Genomic DNA, 14557 nt, shown 5'->3' on the forward strand with positions numbered 1-14557 from the left:
AATTAGTGTCCATGACATGTCTTCGATATGCTCTCCCCCTAATCCACCTTGCTTGTTCAAGCCTTTTCTTACAACTACTCCAACTTGCTTATTGTCCATCTATGGGGATTCTTAGATTATATCATTACTCTTCTTCTTAGTCATGAGCTAGTGCCTTGATGTTATCTCCCTTACATGTAGTCATTAGATTTTTCTTGATTAATATACTCAAGAAAATCTAGAAATTAAGGTTACAAACCACTTATTTATCATTTTATCCATAAAAACTAAGGTCTAAGAAAACAATATTTTTTTTCAAAATCCTTTCTCAAAAAATAGATCGTCATTGACAAAGCTCTCATCTTGAGAGGTACCTTATCCCAATACTATATATATTTATATAGATGCCTATAGATATCCATATGTTTCCTCTATAGAAAAAGCAATTTTAGGCAAAACTCAAATTTTATGCAAAAATTTCCAATGCTAGATAACCATTAGAGTTTGGGGGCTAAAAAACAATCCTATTTTTTGCTTGATTTATTTGAGTGTTAAACCCAGTTCGAGAAGGAAGAAAAAGAAGTCAAGAATGCGGATGCAATGAAAGAAGCAGGATGGAGAATAGCTAAAAGCGCAAGGGCGGCCTCAAAAATCAAGTCAAAGGCAAAAGCGCATTTTTAAATGCAAGGCACCCCTAAAATTGTTGTAAAAGAGCATCAGGCTCCCTCCTATGCAAATTGTAAAAGGTAGGTGGGCATAGGTAAAGAGATAAGGCAAATAAAAGGAAATGGAAAAGAGGACCTTGCCACAATGGCCGGTCATGTCAAAAAGGGATGGGTGCCCAAGGGATTCAGGGTATGTATAAAAGCCAAAAAGGGAATAGAGAAGCTCATTCTTTGGTGTGTGGCAAAAGTGGACTCATCATCTTCTCTTCCTCTCTTCTCTTTTCTCGCACGTGGCTATGGAGGAGGATGGAGATTAGAGGTGGAGGCTTGAGGGTGCTTGAGTTTGCACAATGAATCGTGGAGCTACCGGTGTGCTTGAGGGAGGAGGCAACTCATTTGGGCATCGAGGTAAGCTCACTACACCTCGGTAGGATCAAAGGCACATCGGCTAGGTGAGAGATAGCCATAGGCGCTTGCTTGAAATGCTTGAAGGGATAAGCAATCTGTGGGTCTTAGTGGTTGAGCGGTGAACTCCCTCTACATTTTGGTTATGTTGCCGAGACAAATGGATTCAAGCTTGAGCTCTTTTGCACCTCAACTCGAGCCTTGAAGTAAGGCTTCATCCCCGAACCGGAGCTTGAGATAGATAGGAGGTTTTGGGTTTTTAATCCTTGTAACAAGTAAGGATTTTTGGTTTTTGATAATTAGGCAAGTATAAGAAATCATTTTAGTACTTTACTTTTGATTTTTGTTGCATTTAGAGTAGATAGGATGATCGAGAAATCGAAGCGGAAAGCTGCATGGTTGCTGCTGTAAAACAAGCCCAAATAGGGCACAAATCAAGAAAAACAGGGTAAAAAAGAGTGCTTGAATGGATTATTGTCGCTAAGAGAGTGATGGAGAGGTCAAGGGGAAGGGTTTATAACCCAAAGGCCAAGGGAGAGCTCATTTGCAACTGTGGCATTGTGTGTGTGAGAGAGAGAGAGAGACCCATTGCCCACATTGGATCAATCGCTTCATCCATGAGTCTTTTGCGCATTGCAGGTATATAAAACTCTTCTCCTCTATCCATAGCTTTGATCTGGAGCTGCGTATGTTGTGACCTAAATCGTGTGATTTGATCGATTAGTCCTCGTATTTGCCAAAACTGTGTTGCATTCGGTCCGTTCGAGTGATGAAGATTCTGGGTCCAACCCCAAAACCGGCCCTCGGCCCTCTTGTGTTTGGCCATTTGGCCCACCACCATTTGGATGCTTAGGACTCAGTTGCCAAATCAACCATTCGAACCAACTTTGCATTCGGCCCTCAACTGTTCGGCGCGAACCCATTGGGATGAACCACTTGGCCCTCAGCCCAGTTGATTTGGCCCACTACCATTTGACCATTCGGCCCTTGGACAACCACATTTGGACTGGCTGAATTTGACATTCGGAGGACCAATTGCATTTGGTTCTTTCTCATTTGGCCCTCGGCCACTCGGATGGGTCAAATCGAACATTTGGCCCCTGCAATTCGGACATGTTGGGTTGATTTTGGATTTTTTCAGATTTTTAACCTGTAGACCTTGATTGACCCTTGATCACTGTCGTGCAAACCCCCGAAGGCCATATAAATGCTTAAAACACCTTTCTGGTGCAAGAAACAGGAAAATCAGTTAAACACGGACTTAGAAGCGACTCTAGCTGACCATCTAGCAGTCCAAGCTGCTAGTAGCACCAGACTGAGTCATAGATCCCCAAACAAATCTCGATTGAGTTGAATGACGCATCACAGACTCTAGGACTAGTGAGAACGGCCAAAAACTGAACTTATAGCCTATCAAGCCAAATCTGTAAACGAGGGTACAAGAGCCACACAGTCACTTTACCTTCGCACTCGTATTGTTTTCCAGCACTTGAAGTACACCTAAGAAAAGACGAAAGCCTAATTTCACACAGTGCACGAAAGAGAGTACACACACAAACACACACACATTGAGTGATTGTAAATTGAGGATTGTTTGTAACTAACAAGGAACGCACTCATACGTAACCATAGAACCAACCCACCAGTAGGAGGAGACCTTGAGACATAGTTAGGTGATCAAAACCCTAAGCATAGGACCAAGCGGAAGACACAACAGAGAAGCCAGACGCAACAAGGGCAGACACCATTGGAGGAGTGGATCTACCCGATCTAATTAATCTCAATGACAACCTGGTGGAGAGAGAGACCATTGACATGGCAGAGACAAGTATTAACCGCAAATGAAGAACTCAACTTGGGAGATTTTCCAGAGGTGATCCAGGAAATGGTAAATAAATATGACACTCAAACCCGGGTGGACCACCATGGTAGGCTAGCTGAAGATATTATGGTGCATCCTGAGGAGGAGTAAAGAAAGCTAGCACGCAAAGCCTTGCAAGGCATAGTTGCATATAATCAGGAGCTGCAAACTAGAAGCTTATGGCAGACCATAGAAATGCAAGAGATCTATTTGGCAGGCAAAAATCCAAGACAGGACCAGATGCACACAGAGGGAGAGAGAGAGAGAGAGAGAGCACTAGAAGAGAACCTCACATTGAGCGAGCTTTTGACAAAGCGATTACTAGATAATACGACGCCAGAGCAGAGTGCAATAGCTCTAGCAACTTCACTGCTTGCAGGATTAGGAGTCACCCAAGGCTCCAAGAGCCAACCTAAAATCCCTGTAGTCGTGAAGCAGCTCGATAAATACCAGCTAGACAATGATCCCTATAGCTTCATAGAGCAGTTCGAGTAGGTCTGTGAAGCCAACAGCCTCACTGATCTCGATCAGATGATCATAAGCTTTTGTTCTATGCTTAGGCGATAAGGGAAGGACTTGGTACACTAGCCTAGATGCCGCAGAGCACAATAACTTTAATAACCTCAAGAATCTCTTCATTAAGAGATTCTCAAAGGCTTGGTACTCAGACAACCTAATCATACGACTCATGAACGTGAAACAGAGAGATAAGGAAGACATCAAGGATTATGTGACCCATGTGAGGAGTCTCTTTAAGAGAATCCTAATGAATGAATGACCCATGGAGAGAGCGGTGTCCACATTTTTCATCAATGGGATACGGAGTGAAAAACTCTACAATGCCTTGGCATGCAACTCAAGCTTACACAATGAGATGCACTATAACTAGGGTCTTTGAAGAGGCCACTAGAGTGGATGACCAACTCAAGGAGAGAAGCTCTAGGAGCTCAATCTGAGAAGAGACTAACCCTAGAAACTTCGAGAGAGCTTCAACATCAAGCGAAAGATCAGGCCCAAGTACTCAAGACAAAGGAAAGGGTGGTGACCCAAGCTAGAAGAGATGAAGATGGAGCTAGCCAAACTACAAGAGATGATGAAATGACCAACATGTCCTCATGTTCAATGTGTGTATTGTGGAAAAAACCACCTGCTAGCTAGCAGGACCCTAGGTCTTGACCTTGCACAAATTGTGGTAGGTTTGGCCATGATGCCATGCATTGCAGACTATCAAGGAGACTTCTGTACTCACAACCTTACAATCAGTCTTACCTAGCAAATAGGCCGCCAAACTTCTTTGAAAGGGAAGCCCCATTGGTTCTCCCATCACCCAACGACGTTAAACCATCCATTCCTAGGATGGAGATAAATCCCACACGATACCCAGAGCACCTGGACCCTACGTAACCCATCCATCGAGTGACACTCCAATCCACTATGTAGAGGAGCCGAACGAGGAAGAACCTTACGTGAACCCTTACGTCTCGTATGACAAAGAAGGTAATCTGATTCTTATGATTATAGACCAATACTTGTCATGGCGTTAGGTAGAGGTAGAGGTAAGGGCTTAGGAGGGCAGACCCAAGAGCTATGTTGGACTTGCAGTCACCCAGGACATATCTCCTCACGATGCCCCAAGAAGGAGCAAGCCAATCACGAGAAGGACGATCTTAGATACATGGAGTGTGGAATCACTCATCTCTTTGCCGATTGCCCTAGATGGAAACCATCCTCTAGTTCAGCAATCGTACCGTTAGTACCATTAGAGCTATTTGGAGTTGAGACATTTAATGGAGAAGACATATCCATCTCGTTGCATGTCATGACCCGCGCATAGACAAAGCATGCTGGCATATCATTGCCAGGGCCTAGTAACTTAGACGTAGCCTCAATTGGAAAAAAGAGTTGTAGAAAGGTGAAGGAAAAAGAAACTGGATGCAAAAGTCATGCTAAAAATGGAGAGTGCCACAATGCTGCCTATTATTGGAAAAAAGGTGATAGACCCAGAGGCAGAAATGCCGACTCCAAAGATGGTTGAGAAGGGAAGTGCGAAGGTCAAAGCCATAAAAAAGATGAAGGAGTGGGTGAAATAGGCCCAAGAACACTTAAACAATGTTGAGCCCATATTGGAAGATGAGATCGATGATCTCTTAAGCATAAGCACACCAGACTCACCAACACGACCAAAATCAAGAGACGTGACTGCACCACAAGTAGTGACACTTAGACAAAGCTCGAATGCTACAGGCTAGCAAATCAATCGAGACCATTGGCCTGGAAATGCAGGATTTGGAGAAAAGCAAGCAACTAGCAACATCCTCACCAGACTAGTGACCACCCTGTGATGCTAAGTCTAGGAGACCTGCTTAGGCAGCATTCGACACTGTGTCAAGAGCTGAAATAGTGGATTGAAGGCTCCATGAAGTAAGTTGCCCGCTAACTTGTACGAACATGATACAGAGATGCAAATACCAAGTTTGATGGTGCACTCAATGCCCAAATCTTTGCATGTCAATGCTTTCTGGGAATGCACAAAAATGCATGCTGTCTTATCGGTCTTAGCTCTCGGAGATACCACGAGATAGGGAATTTTAGACATGGGGGCAAGAGTTAGTGTGCTTAGCCACACAGTACTCCATGCTTGGGGTAACTCGCCTATTCAGAATGCTAGGTTTAATGTCACGCTAGCTAATGGAATGAAGATAAGGCCATTCGGAGTGCTAAAGAACTGGCTCTTGAAGATCTCAGGAGTCCAATTCTCCGTTGACTTTGTAGTCTAATATTCTTAGGCAATAGAACAAAAGCAGTAAGGGTAGAGATGGACACTTGGAAGACAACACTAGTCAACCTAGATGCCATCTCAACCATGTTGAAGGGTGACGCCCAGATTGGAAAATCTTACGGGCCATTGACTAACTATATCCCTTGTCCAGAAGACGAGCGAGATTGGATGCACGTGCTAGCCGCCATTGATCTGCCATTCTCAGATAGTGGGGAGTACAAGCAAGCTGCTAAGGCAGTTGATAAGCCCAAAGACAAACCTTCAATGCGAGTCTTTGCATGATGGCTAAAAGCTCAAATGAATGACTAAACCCTACCAAATTCCATATCCCCAGCAACAAGTGAGAACTCCTTGAGTGTCAAGATTGTGGGAGAGAAGGAAGGAGTCTCACTTGTAGCTTTCTTGCTTGCACAATGGGGGAATACACACAAGGGTGGAGGCTGAAAATAGTTTTCATCTTCTTAGTTGTGTAAGCCAAAAGAACTCAAGTACATAGAAATAGAAGAACCCACCCTATATATGGGTCTCAAACCAAACTCAACTAACTAAGGTGGCATACTAACTGAGCCACAAACTAGAGTAGATAAGGATAGCCGTCATCTAGCTATTATTCATGGGCGGTGTACCAACCGCATCTGCAACTGACAAGTCGGTGACATAAATGCACAACGGTCACCTTGGCATATCACGAGTGGAGCTCGATATCTCAACACTCCCCCTTGAGCTCAATCCCAATTCCTGCACACCAAGCAGGTCTCTGAACTTGCGCAGCTTCTCTGCGCCCAATGCCTTCATGAATATGTTAGCTACCTGATCCTCTGTGTTGACATAAACTAGATCAATAAGACCTAGTAAAACCTTCTCCCGCACATAGTGATAATGCACCTCAATGTGCTTTGTTCTAGCATGATAGACTGGGTTATTTGCCAAGTGTATACTACTCATATTGTCACAATAAATGACAACTAGCCCATCTGTAGGCTGATGCATATCATAAAGTAGCTTATACAACTAAGCTACTTCACATGCAGCCATTGCTGCACCCCTGTACTCAGCCTCTGTGCTCGACAAGGCAACTGTAGGTTGTTTCTTGTTGCTCCAAGTGACTGCAGCACTCCCAAAAGAGAACACATATCCACTAGTAGATCGTCTATCAGAAATACTACCAGCCCAATTAGCATCAGTGTATCCATGCAACTGTATCTGAACCCCAGTCTCATAAAATAGTCCATACTACAATGTGGACTTCACATACCTAAGTATGCATCTAGCCGCATCCAAATGTGGTTTCCTTGGAGCCTGCATAAACTGACTTACCAATCCAACAGCATAGCTCAAATCTGGCCTGGTAATAGTCATATAAATCAAACTTCCTACTATGCGTCTATACATAGTAGGGTCTTCCAGAAGCTCACATGCATCTGCGCGCTCAGCTTCACATTCTGCTCGAAAGGAACTGAAATAGGCTTACAGCCTATCATCCCATATTTGGACAGCATGTCCAATCCATATTGCCTCTGCAAGAGCCGTATCCCACTTAGTGATATAATCACCTCAATGCCCAAGAAATAACGCAGCTCTCCTAAATCCTTCATCTCAAACTTCTGCTTCAATAGCATCTTCACATGAAGGATATCTTCATCAATATCACCTGTCATAATCAAATCATCAACATAAATGACAAGTAGCATAATACATTTCTCTGTTTTTCTCACATAAAGTAAGAAATCTGCCTTGGAAATATGAAAGCCAATAGTGACAAGATATTGTCCTATCTTGTCAGACCATGCTCTAGGTGCTTGCTTCAAGCCATACAAGGCTTTCTTCAACCTGCAAACAAACTCAGGATGAACCACATGCACATAACCTGGTGGCTGCTCCATATATACATCTTCTTGCAAATCACCATGCAAGAAGGCATTCTTTATATCCATCTGATGTAAAGACCATCCCTTTGATGCAGCCATAGCAATGACTGCTCTTATGGTTGCCATCCTTGCAACCAGACTGAATGTTTCTTCATAATCAATGCCATATGTTTGTGCATACCCCTTGACTACTAATCTTGCCTTGTATCTATTCATAGAACCATATGCATTGTGTTTCACCTTATAAACCCACTTACAACCAATTGCATTCTTATCTTTAGGCAAAGGTATCGATTCCCATGTAGCATTTTCTTCCAAGGCATCCATTTCTTCATCCATGGCTTTCTCCCATTTTTCTTTTCCCATGGCTTGCTCAGAAGAAGTGGGTTCTGGTTCCTATATCACTTTGACCATATATGCATAGTGAATGGTTGTAAATCCATCATATTTCAACCTATCCAAGGGATACCTAGCTCTGGTAGACCTGCACAAAGTAGGTTCACTCCCAGGTGCTCTCAAAACATCCCTGGTATTCCTTACTCCAGGTGTAACAATAGAAGGAATACCCAACTCATCATCAATGCTCTGTTCTGAGCCACTGGATTCACCATCCACATAAGAGTAACCTGCATTCACATCAAACATGGGCTGATCTACCTTCTCTTTTCCTTTTTGTGATACTTTCATACCACTATCTGCATTGCTTTGAGAAGATTCTCCTGATCTCAATCTGCCTATCCATGGCGAATAATGTGAACTACTGCTAGAGGACGCTCCAGGCCCACTAATATCTTGTGACTTCTGCTGTGAATTCTGTGTAGCATTACCATTTTGTGCATCTACATTATCAATCACATTTGCTGGTTTATACCAGCTACTCATCTCATCAAAAACAACATCTCTACTCACTGTAAACTTATGAGTAGAAGGGTTATAGCATCTATATCCTTTCTGATGCAAAGAGTAACCAATAAAGATGCACTTCTCAGCTTTTGGATCCAACTTGGATCTCAACTCATCTGGCACATGAACATAGGCAATGCAACCAAAAATATTCAAATGAGAAATATCTGGTTTCCTACCAGTATACCTCTCCTCTGGAGTCATCCCATGTATTACTGCAATGGGAGTCCTGTTCATTATGTAGACTGCTGTAGCAATTGCCTCAGCCCAATAAAAATATGGCATGTCTTTTTCATTGAGCATAGCACGAGATACCTCTCCAATATGCCTGTTTTTCCTTTCTGCAATTCCATTTTGTTGTGGGGTATGACTGCATGAATATTGCTGCTTTATGCTATGCTCCTACAGGAACCTTGCAAACTCATTTGAGAGGTACTCTCCCCCTCCATCTGACCTTAGGCATTTTATTTGCAGGCCTGTTTCTTTTTCAACCATAGCTTTAAGAGTTTTGAAATGCCCAAAAACTTCACTTTTCTTTTTCATAAAATACACCCAAACTTTTCTGCTATAGTCATCAATAAAAGTGACAAAATAATGACAGCCTCCAAGAGATGCAGCTTTAGTAGTCCACACATTAGAGTGGATTAATTCCAATGGCTTCTTACTCTCTTGAACATGTCTAGGAAATGGTTTCCTTGCCTGTTTTTCAAATTGACAGGGTTCACATACCTTATGCATTTCTGCAACCTTGAATTTAGGCAATCCTGCAACAATATTTTGGGCCTGCATTGATTTAAGTCGTTGTACATTAACATGACCAATGTGTTTATGCCAGATATCAATATCTGCAACTACATCGGTCCCATGTGCAAACATTGCTGCACTCAATTCAGGCATGTCTGCATCCAACGTAAACATTTTGCCCTTCTTCTTTCCTTTTGCTATCAAGCGACCTTTATTTTTCATATCCTCAACAAAGCATCTATGAGGATTAAATCTGACCTGCAAGCCCTGCTCAACCATTTGACCAACAGAAACCAGATTCTTGGTGATATTCGGGACATGAAATACATCGGACAGGTATTTCTTTTTCCCATCCTGCATAGACAAAGGAAATTTTCCAATCTGCACAATAGGATGTATAGTATCATCACCAGTCTCCACAAATCCTGGTTTTTCCATTTTCCTTGCATCCTCCATCCATTCTGCATGACCTGTCATGTGGTTTGATGCACCTGAGTCAACATACCATACATCATTGCTTTCTTCTGCAATTGTCACAGAATTGATCATGTGCTGCACCATAAACAAATGCTCATTTCTGTCATCACCCTGTCTACTAGAAGATGCATAATTCCCTTGTTGCAGTTTTCCATTCATGATGTCATTCTACTTTTTATAGCAGTCTTTAGCCATATGACCCATTTTACCACAGTAGTAGCATTCAACATTACTGTTTGCATTTTGGCCTCTTTGCCATCCACCACGACCTCTTTGGCTCCCCCTGCCTCTAGAGTTACCACGTCCTCCTCCATAGGACTGGTTTTCTTGAGTTTGTTGCATATTCTGATTTCTACCACGGCCTCCAGATCGGCCTCCTCTACCTCTGCCTCTACCTCTTCCAGCACTTGAGTAGAAGACAGCTTCTTTTGAAGTTCCTCCTGAAGAAGATGCACCACCATTTCTCTGCTCCTCAGAAATTAGAAGAGCAATCAACTCCTCAAAATCAGGAAATCTTTCATGGATGGAAATGGATGTTCGGAACTGTGCATAATCCTTTCCTAGACCATTCAAGGTCACGGAAACTAAATCATCATCTTCCACTGGTGACCAATGGAAGCAAGTGCATCTGCGATCTTTTTCACCTTCATGTGGTAGTCATTGATGCTCATACTTTCTCTTTGCACATTGTGCAACTCTTGCTTGAGCTACATTTTCCTGGCTTGCGTATTTGTGCTATACATTTTTGACAGAGTATCCCATGCCTCCTTTGGTGTACTTGCATCCTAAATATGCATAATCATAGAGTCTGAAATACTGATAGACAGCCAGTACATAAATTTTTTGGCTCTCTCATGCCATGCTTTAAATGCCTGCATTTGCTGTTGATTGGGAACATCAGGAAGAACAGGTTCTTCATTTCCTGCAACAAATTTCCAATATCCTTTTCCCATAAGGAAATTCGTCATTCTAAACTTCCATGCTTGGAAGTTGTTCTTGTCAAGCTTTTTAGTGACAATTTGTGAAAGAGAATCAGACGCCATTACAGAACACTGCAAAAAATTCTGTCACTGCAAAAAACACAGCTTCACCCTCACAAGGGCAAATCTGCAAAACTGGCGAAAGTAGTATTTGACTACATAGTCACTTCTTAGTGACGATTTTGCATAAACAGGAAACAAGGATGATTCTGTAACTCCCAATGTCTCTGCACACAAGCATACGATGCAATTTCTGTGGTAACTTTTCACCAACCTATAGAACAATGGTCGCACAGCATAAAACAGGGCCTTTTCCTGAGTGCATGCAGAAAACTTCCGCCTCCAAAACAGGCCCTGAAATGGCCTCAAATAAAAAAAACAAAGCAACCATGGGCTAAAGCCCTCTCCCGTAGCATATACTGCCCTCTTGCTACACCGCGAAGGGTGTCTCAATCTGAGACAATGCACTCTTGCACTTTCTGGCTGTGCTACCTGCAGAGACTTGCTCCCAAAACAGAAAAATGAAAGCAACACTGGTCCTCTTACCAGAACACCGCGAACTTGGCTTGCTTTCTTGAGCTCCTTACCACGAACAAGGCTCTGATACCATGTCAAGATTGTGGGAGAGAAGGAAGGAGTCTCACTTGTAGCTTTCTTGCTTGCACAATGGGGGAATACACACAAGAGTGGAGGCTGAAAATAGTTTTCCTCTTTTTAATTGTGTAAGCCAAAAGAACTCAAGTACATAGAAATAAAAGAACCCTATATATGGGTCTCAAACCAAACTCAACTAACTAAGGTGACATACTAACTAAGCCACAAACTAGAGTAGATAAGGATAGCTGTCATCTAGCTATTATTCATGGGCGGTGTACCAACCGCATCTGCAACTGACAAGTCGGTGACATAAATGCACAACGGTCACCCTGGCATATCACGAGTGGAGCTCGATATCTCAACATTGAGATCCTAGACCATTTGACAAACAAGCTAGCAGGCAACCTAGCTGCTAACCTTAAACCTCTCCAAGATCTCTTGGATGAATCTAAGTGGCGATGGACCAAAGTGCATGACTTAAACTTGATGTACAATTGGGCCTTAGTTACCGAAAAAAAGGAAGAGTCGTATCAAGACTTAGGAGATGACGAGCAGTCGGATGAAGATAGCTCTAATGATGAATACGAGGATTGTTGTTCCTTTAGTGAACTATGCATTGATTCCTAGACCTCTATACAAGTTGCTGATTATATTTGAGTGGACCGAGGAATGCCAAATAGCATATGAGGAATTGAAAAAGGTTCTAACCATTGCACCAATTCTACGAGCCCCAGACTAGACATTCACCTTCCTTGTTCACATCGACACTTCGAAATTTGTTGTGGGAGTTGTATTGTGCCAACCTAGTGAACACAACCTAGACTATCCAATGAGCTTTGCTAGCAAACAACTCATGGATACAGAAATGAATTACTCAACAATAGAGAGAGAGGGCTTAGCCATGGTATTTGTTGTAAGGAAATTTTGCCATTATCTTTTGGCTAAGCCTTTTACCTTCTTTGTTGACCATCAGACATTACTTTATCTTGTTAATAAACATTGCACTATGGGACACATTGCTCGATGGTTACTTTTTCTTTTAGAATTTAACTTCTTTGTGGTGGTACGCAAGGGGAAGCAGCATTACATGGTTGACCATATGTCTCGCATACCCACAGGAGAAGCCGTTGGATAGGGCATTCCAGACGAATTACCAGATGTGTATCTGTTTCACTAGCGAGAGACATTTATTTAGAGCTGATTTGATGCCATATTGGGCAGATGAGATAGTCCAAGAGCTTGAGCACGAACTCCTTGAACGACCTTGACTTAAGCGACTCGTCCTTAAAATCCAACCCTATCAGCATTACATGGTTGACCATAGGTCTCGCATACCCATAGGAGAAGCCATTGGACAAGGCATCTCGTGCTGATGAATTGCCAGATGCGCATCTATTTCACCTGTCTAGTGAGAGAGATTTATTTAGAGCTGATTTGATGCCATATTGGGCAGACAACATAGTCCAAGAGCTTGAGCACGGACTCCTTAAATGACCTATCGAGAAGGCCCAACTTAGGCGACTCGTCCTTAAAATCCAACCCTATCAGTTGATTAGCATGCCAACTTTATAGACTAGGGCAAGACGGGTTGCTAATAGATGTGTGTGTGAGTATGAAATGCATGACGTATTGGTAGAGACACACGGCGGGATTGCAAAAGGACACTTCAGCAGAGATACGACAGCCTGCAAGGTGCTGCAATCTCAACTGTGGTGGCCTACTCTCTTCTGAGATGCAGCACGATTCATAAAACACTGCGATGAGTGCCAATAGACCAAGGTTCCAATTCGCTAGGATCAAATGGAGTTAACCACTTTCATTGCAAGACAGCCTTTCGAGAAGTGAGGAATTGGCTTCATTGGGTCGATTAGTCCCGCGACACAATATTCACAAGCCAAATACATCATCGTTGCCACAGATTATCTCATGAAGTGGGCTGAAGCACGAGCAACTCAGAAGAACAATGCTAGGACTACTACCAAGTTCTTATGGGAGCACGTGATCTCACGATTTGGCTGCCCCATCGAACTGGTTAATGACCAAGGCACACACTTCATTAGTGAAGTGATCGCTCACCTCGTGTCTACCTTTCTAATCATCCATCGAAAGTCTTCGCCTTACTATCCTCAAGTGAATGGCTAGGTTGAGTCTACTAATAAAATCTTAGTGAACGTCTTGACCAAAGTAGTATTTGCTTTGCACAGTGATTGGGATAACAATTTGATGACAGCCTTGTGGGCCTACACACAGCCTATAAAACGGCTATAGGATATACTCCCTTTAGGTTGACCTATGGGACTGAAGCAATTCTACCCATAGAGTTCTTCGTTCCTAGCCTGAGAATCGCTCTTCAAGAGAAATGGGATGGAAAGGAAGCATGGACAGAGCACCTAATTGAGCTAGAACGCCTATCGAAAACTCACGATTTTTAGTCATCCACACACTAATATCTGAGAAGGCAAGACAAAAAAGCTATTTTGACAAGCATGTCAAGCAACGAGATTTCGAACGGGGAGACTTAGTACTCTTGTACTCATTTAAGGGTCATAAACAGAAGATGAAGTTTAGAGGGCTAGGGCCTTTAGATTCTACACCATCAGCAAAATTGGTAATATGAAACTCAAAACCCTAGAGGGAGAGGGCATAGGCTTCTTCAATGATAGTCGCATCAAGAAGTACTACCCTCCCATGCACCCATTACATGAGCCTCCAATGCTAGAGTCCCCTGTCAACGTACGAGTGGCCACAATTATGGAGATTGAAGATGAGAATGAGGAAGCAGTAGAACCAACTTACCTAAGCATAACGGTCACTGCCAAGCACATGTCCACACCCTCAATGCATTGATAGATGAGGGAGCTGACATTAATGTCCTAACTCACGATCATTAGACCCAAATTGGCAAACCGCAATTACATCCCACTAATGCCAAACTTAGCCCATTTGGGGACTGATCATATGCACTTTTGGGAAAGTGCAAAGTAGTAATCTCTATCAAGACTGAGAGCATACCAATGATATTCTATGTGTTGCCAAACACTAAAGATGTAGGTATGGAATTGCTGTTAAGACGCACATTTAAAAAGAAAAATCATTGCAATGTTGACTATGAGTCCCAGCATATTCACCTCGCCATATGCAACATACATATAGTCACTGCTTTCAGCAAGGGCTGTGCAACTCCTTCAAAGTCTGCAAAGCCACCGATAGAGAAACCCATCATCAAGTCTAAGGAGGGGGATCGTGACCCATCACAATTCGCCAACAGGGAATGTGGGACGATGACTTTGGGGAGGGGA

The sequence above is a fragment of the Lygodium microphyllum genome, chromosome 4 (genome assembly GCF_053477565.2).
Source record: "Lygodium microphyllum isolate KBCC chromosome 4, Lygodium_microphyllum_v1.1.10, whole genome shotgun sequence".
In the NCBI taxonomy this organism is placed as follows: domain Eukaryota; kingdom Viridiplantae; phylum Streptophyta; class Polypodiopsida; order Schizaeales; family Lygodiaceae; genus Lygodium; species Lygodium microphyllum.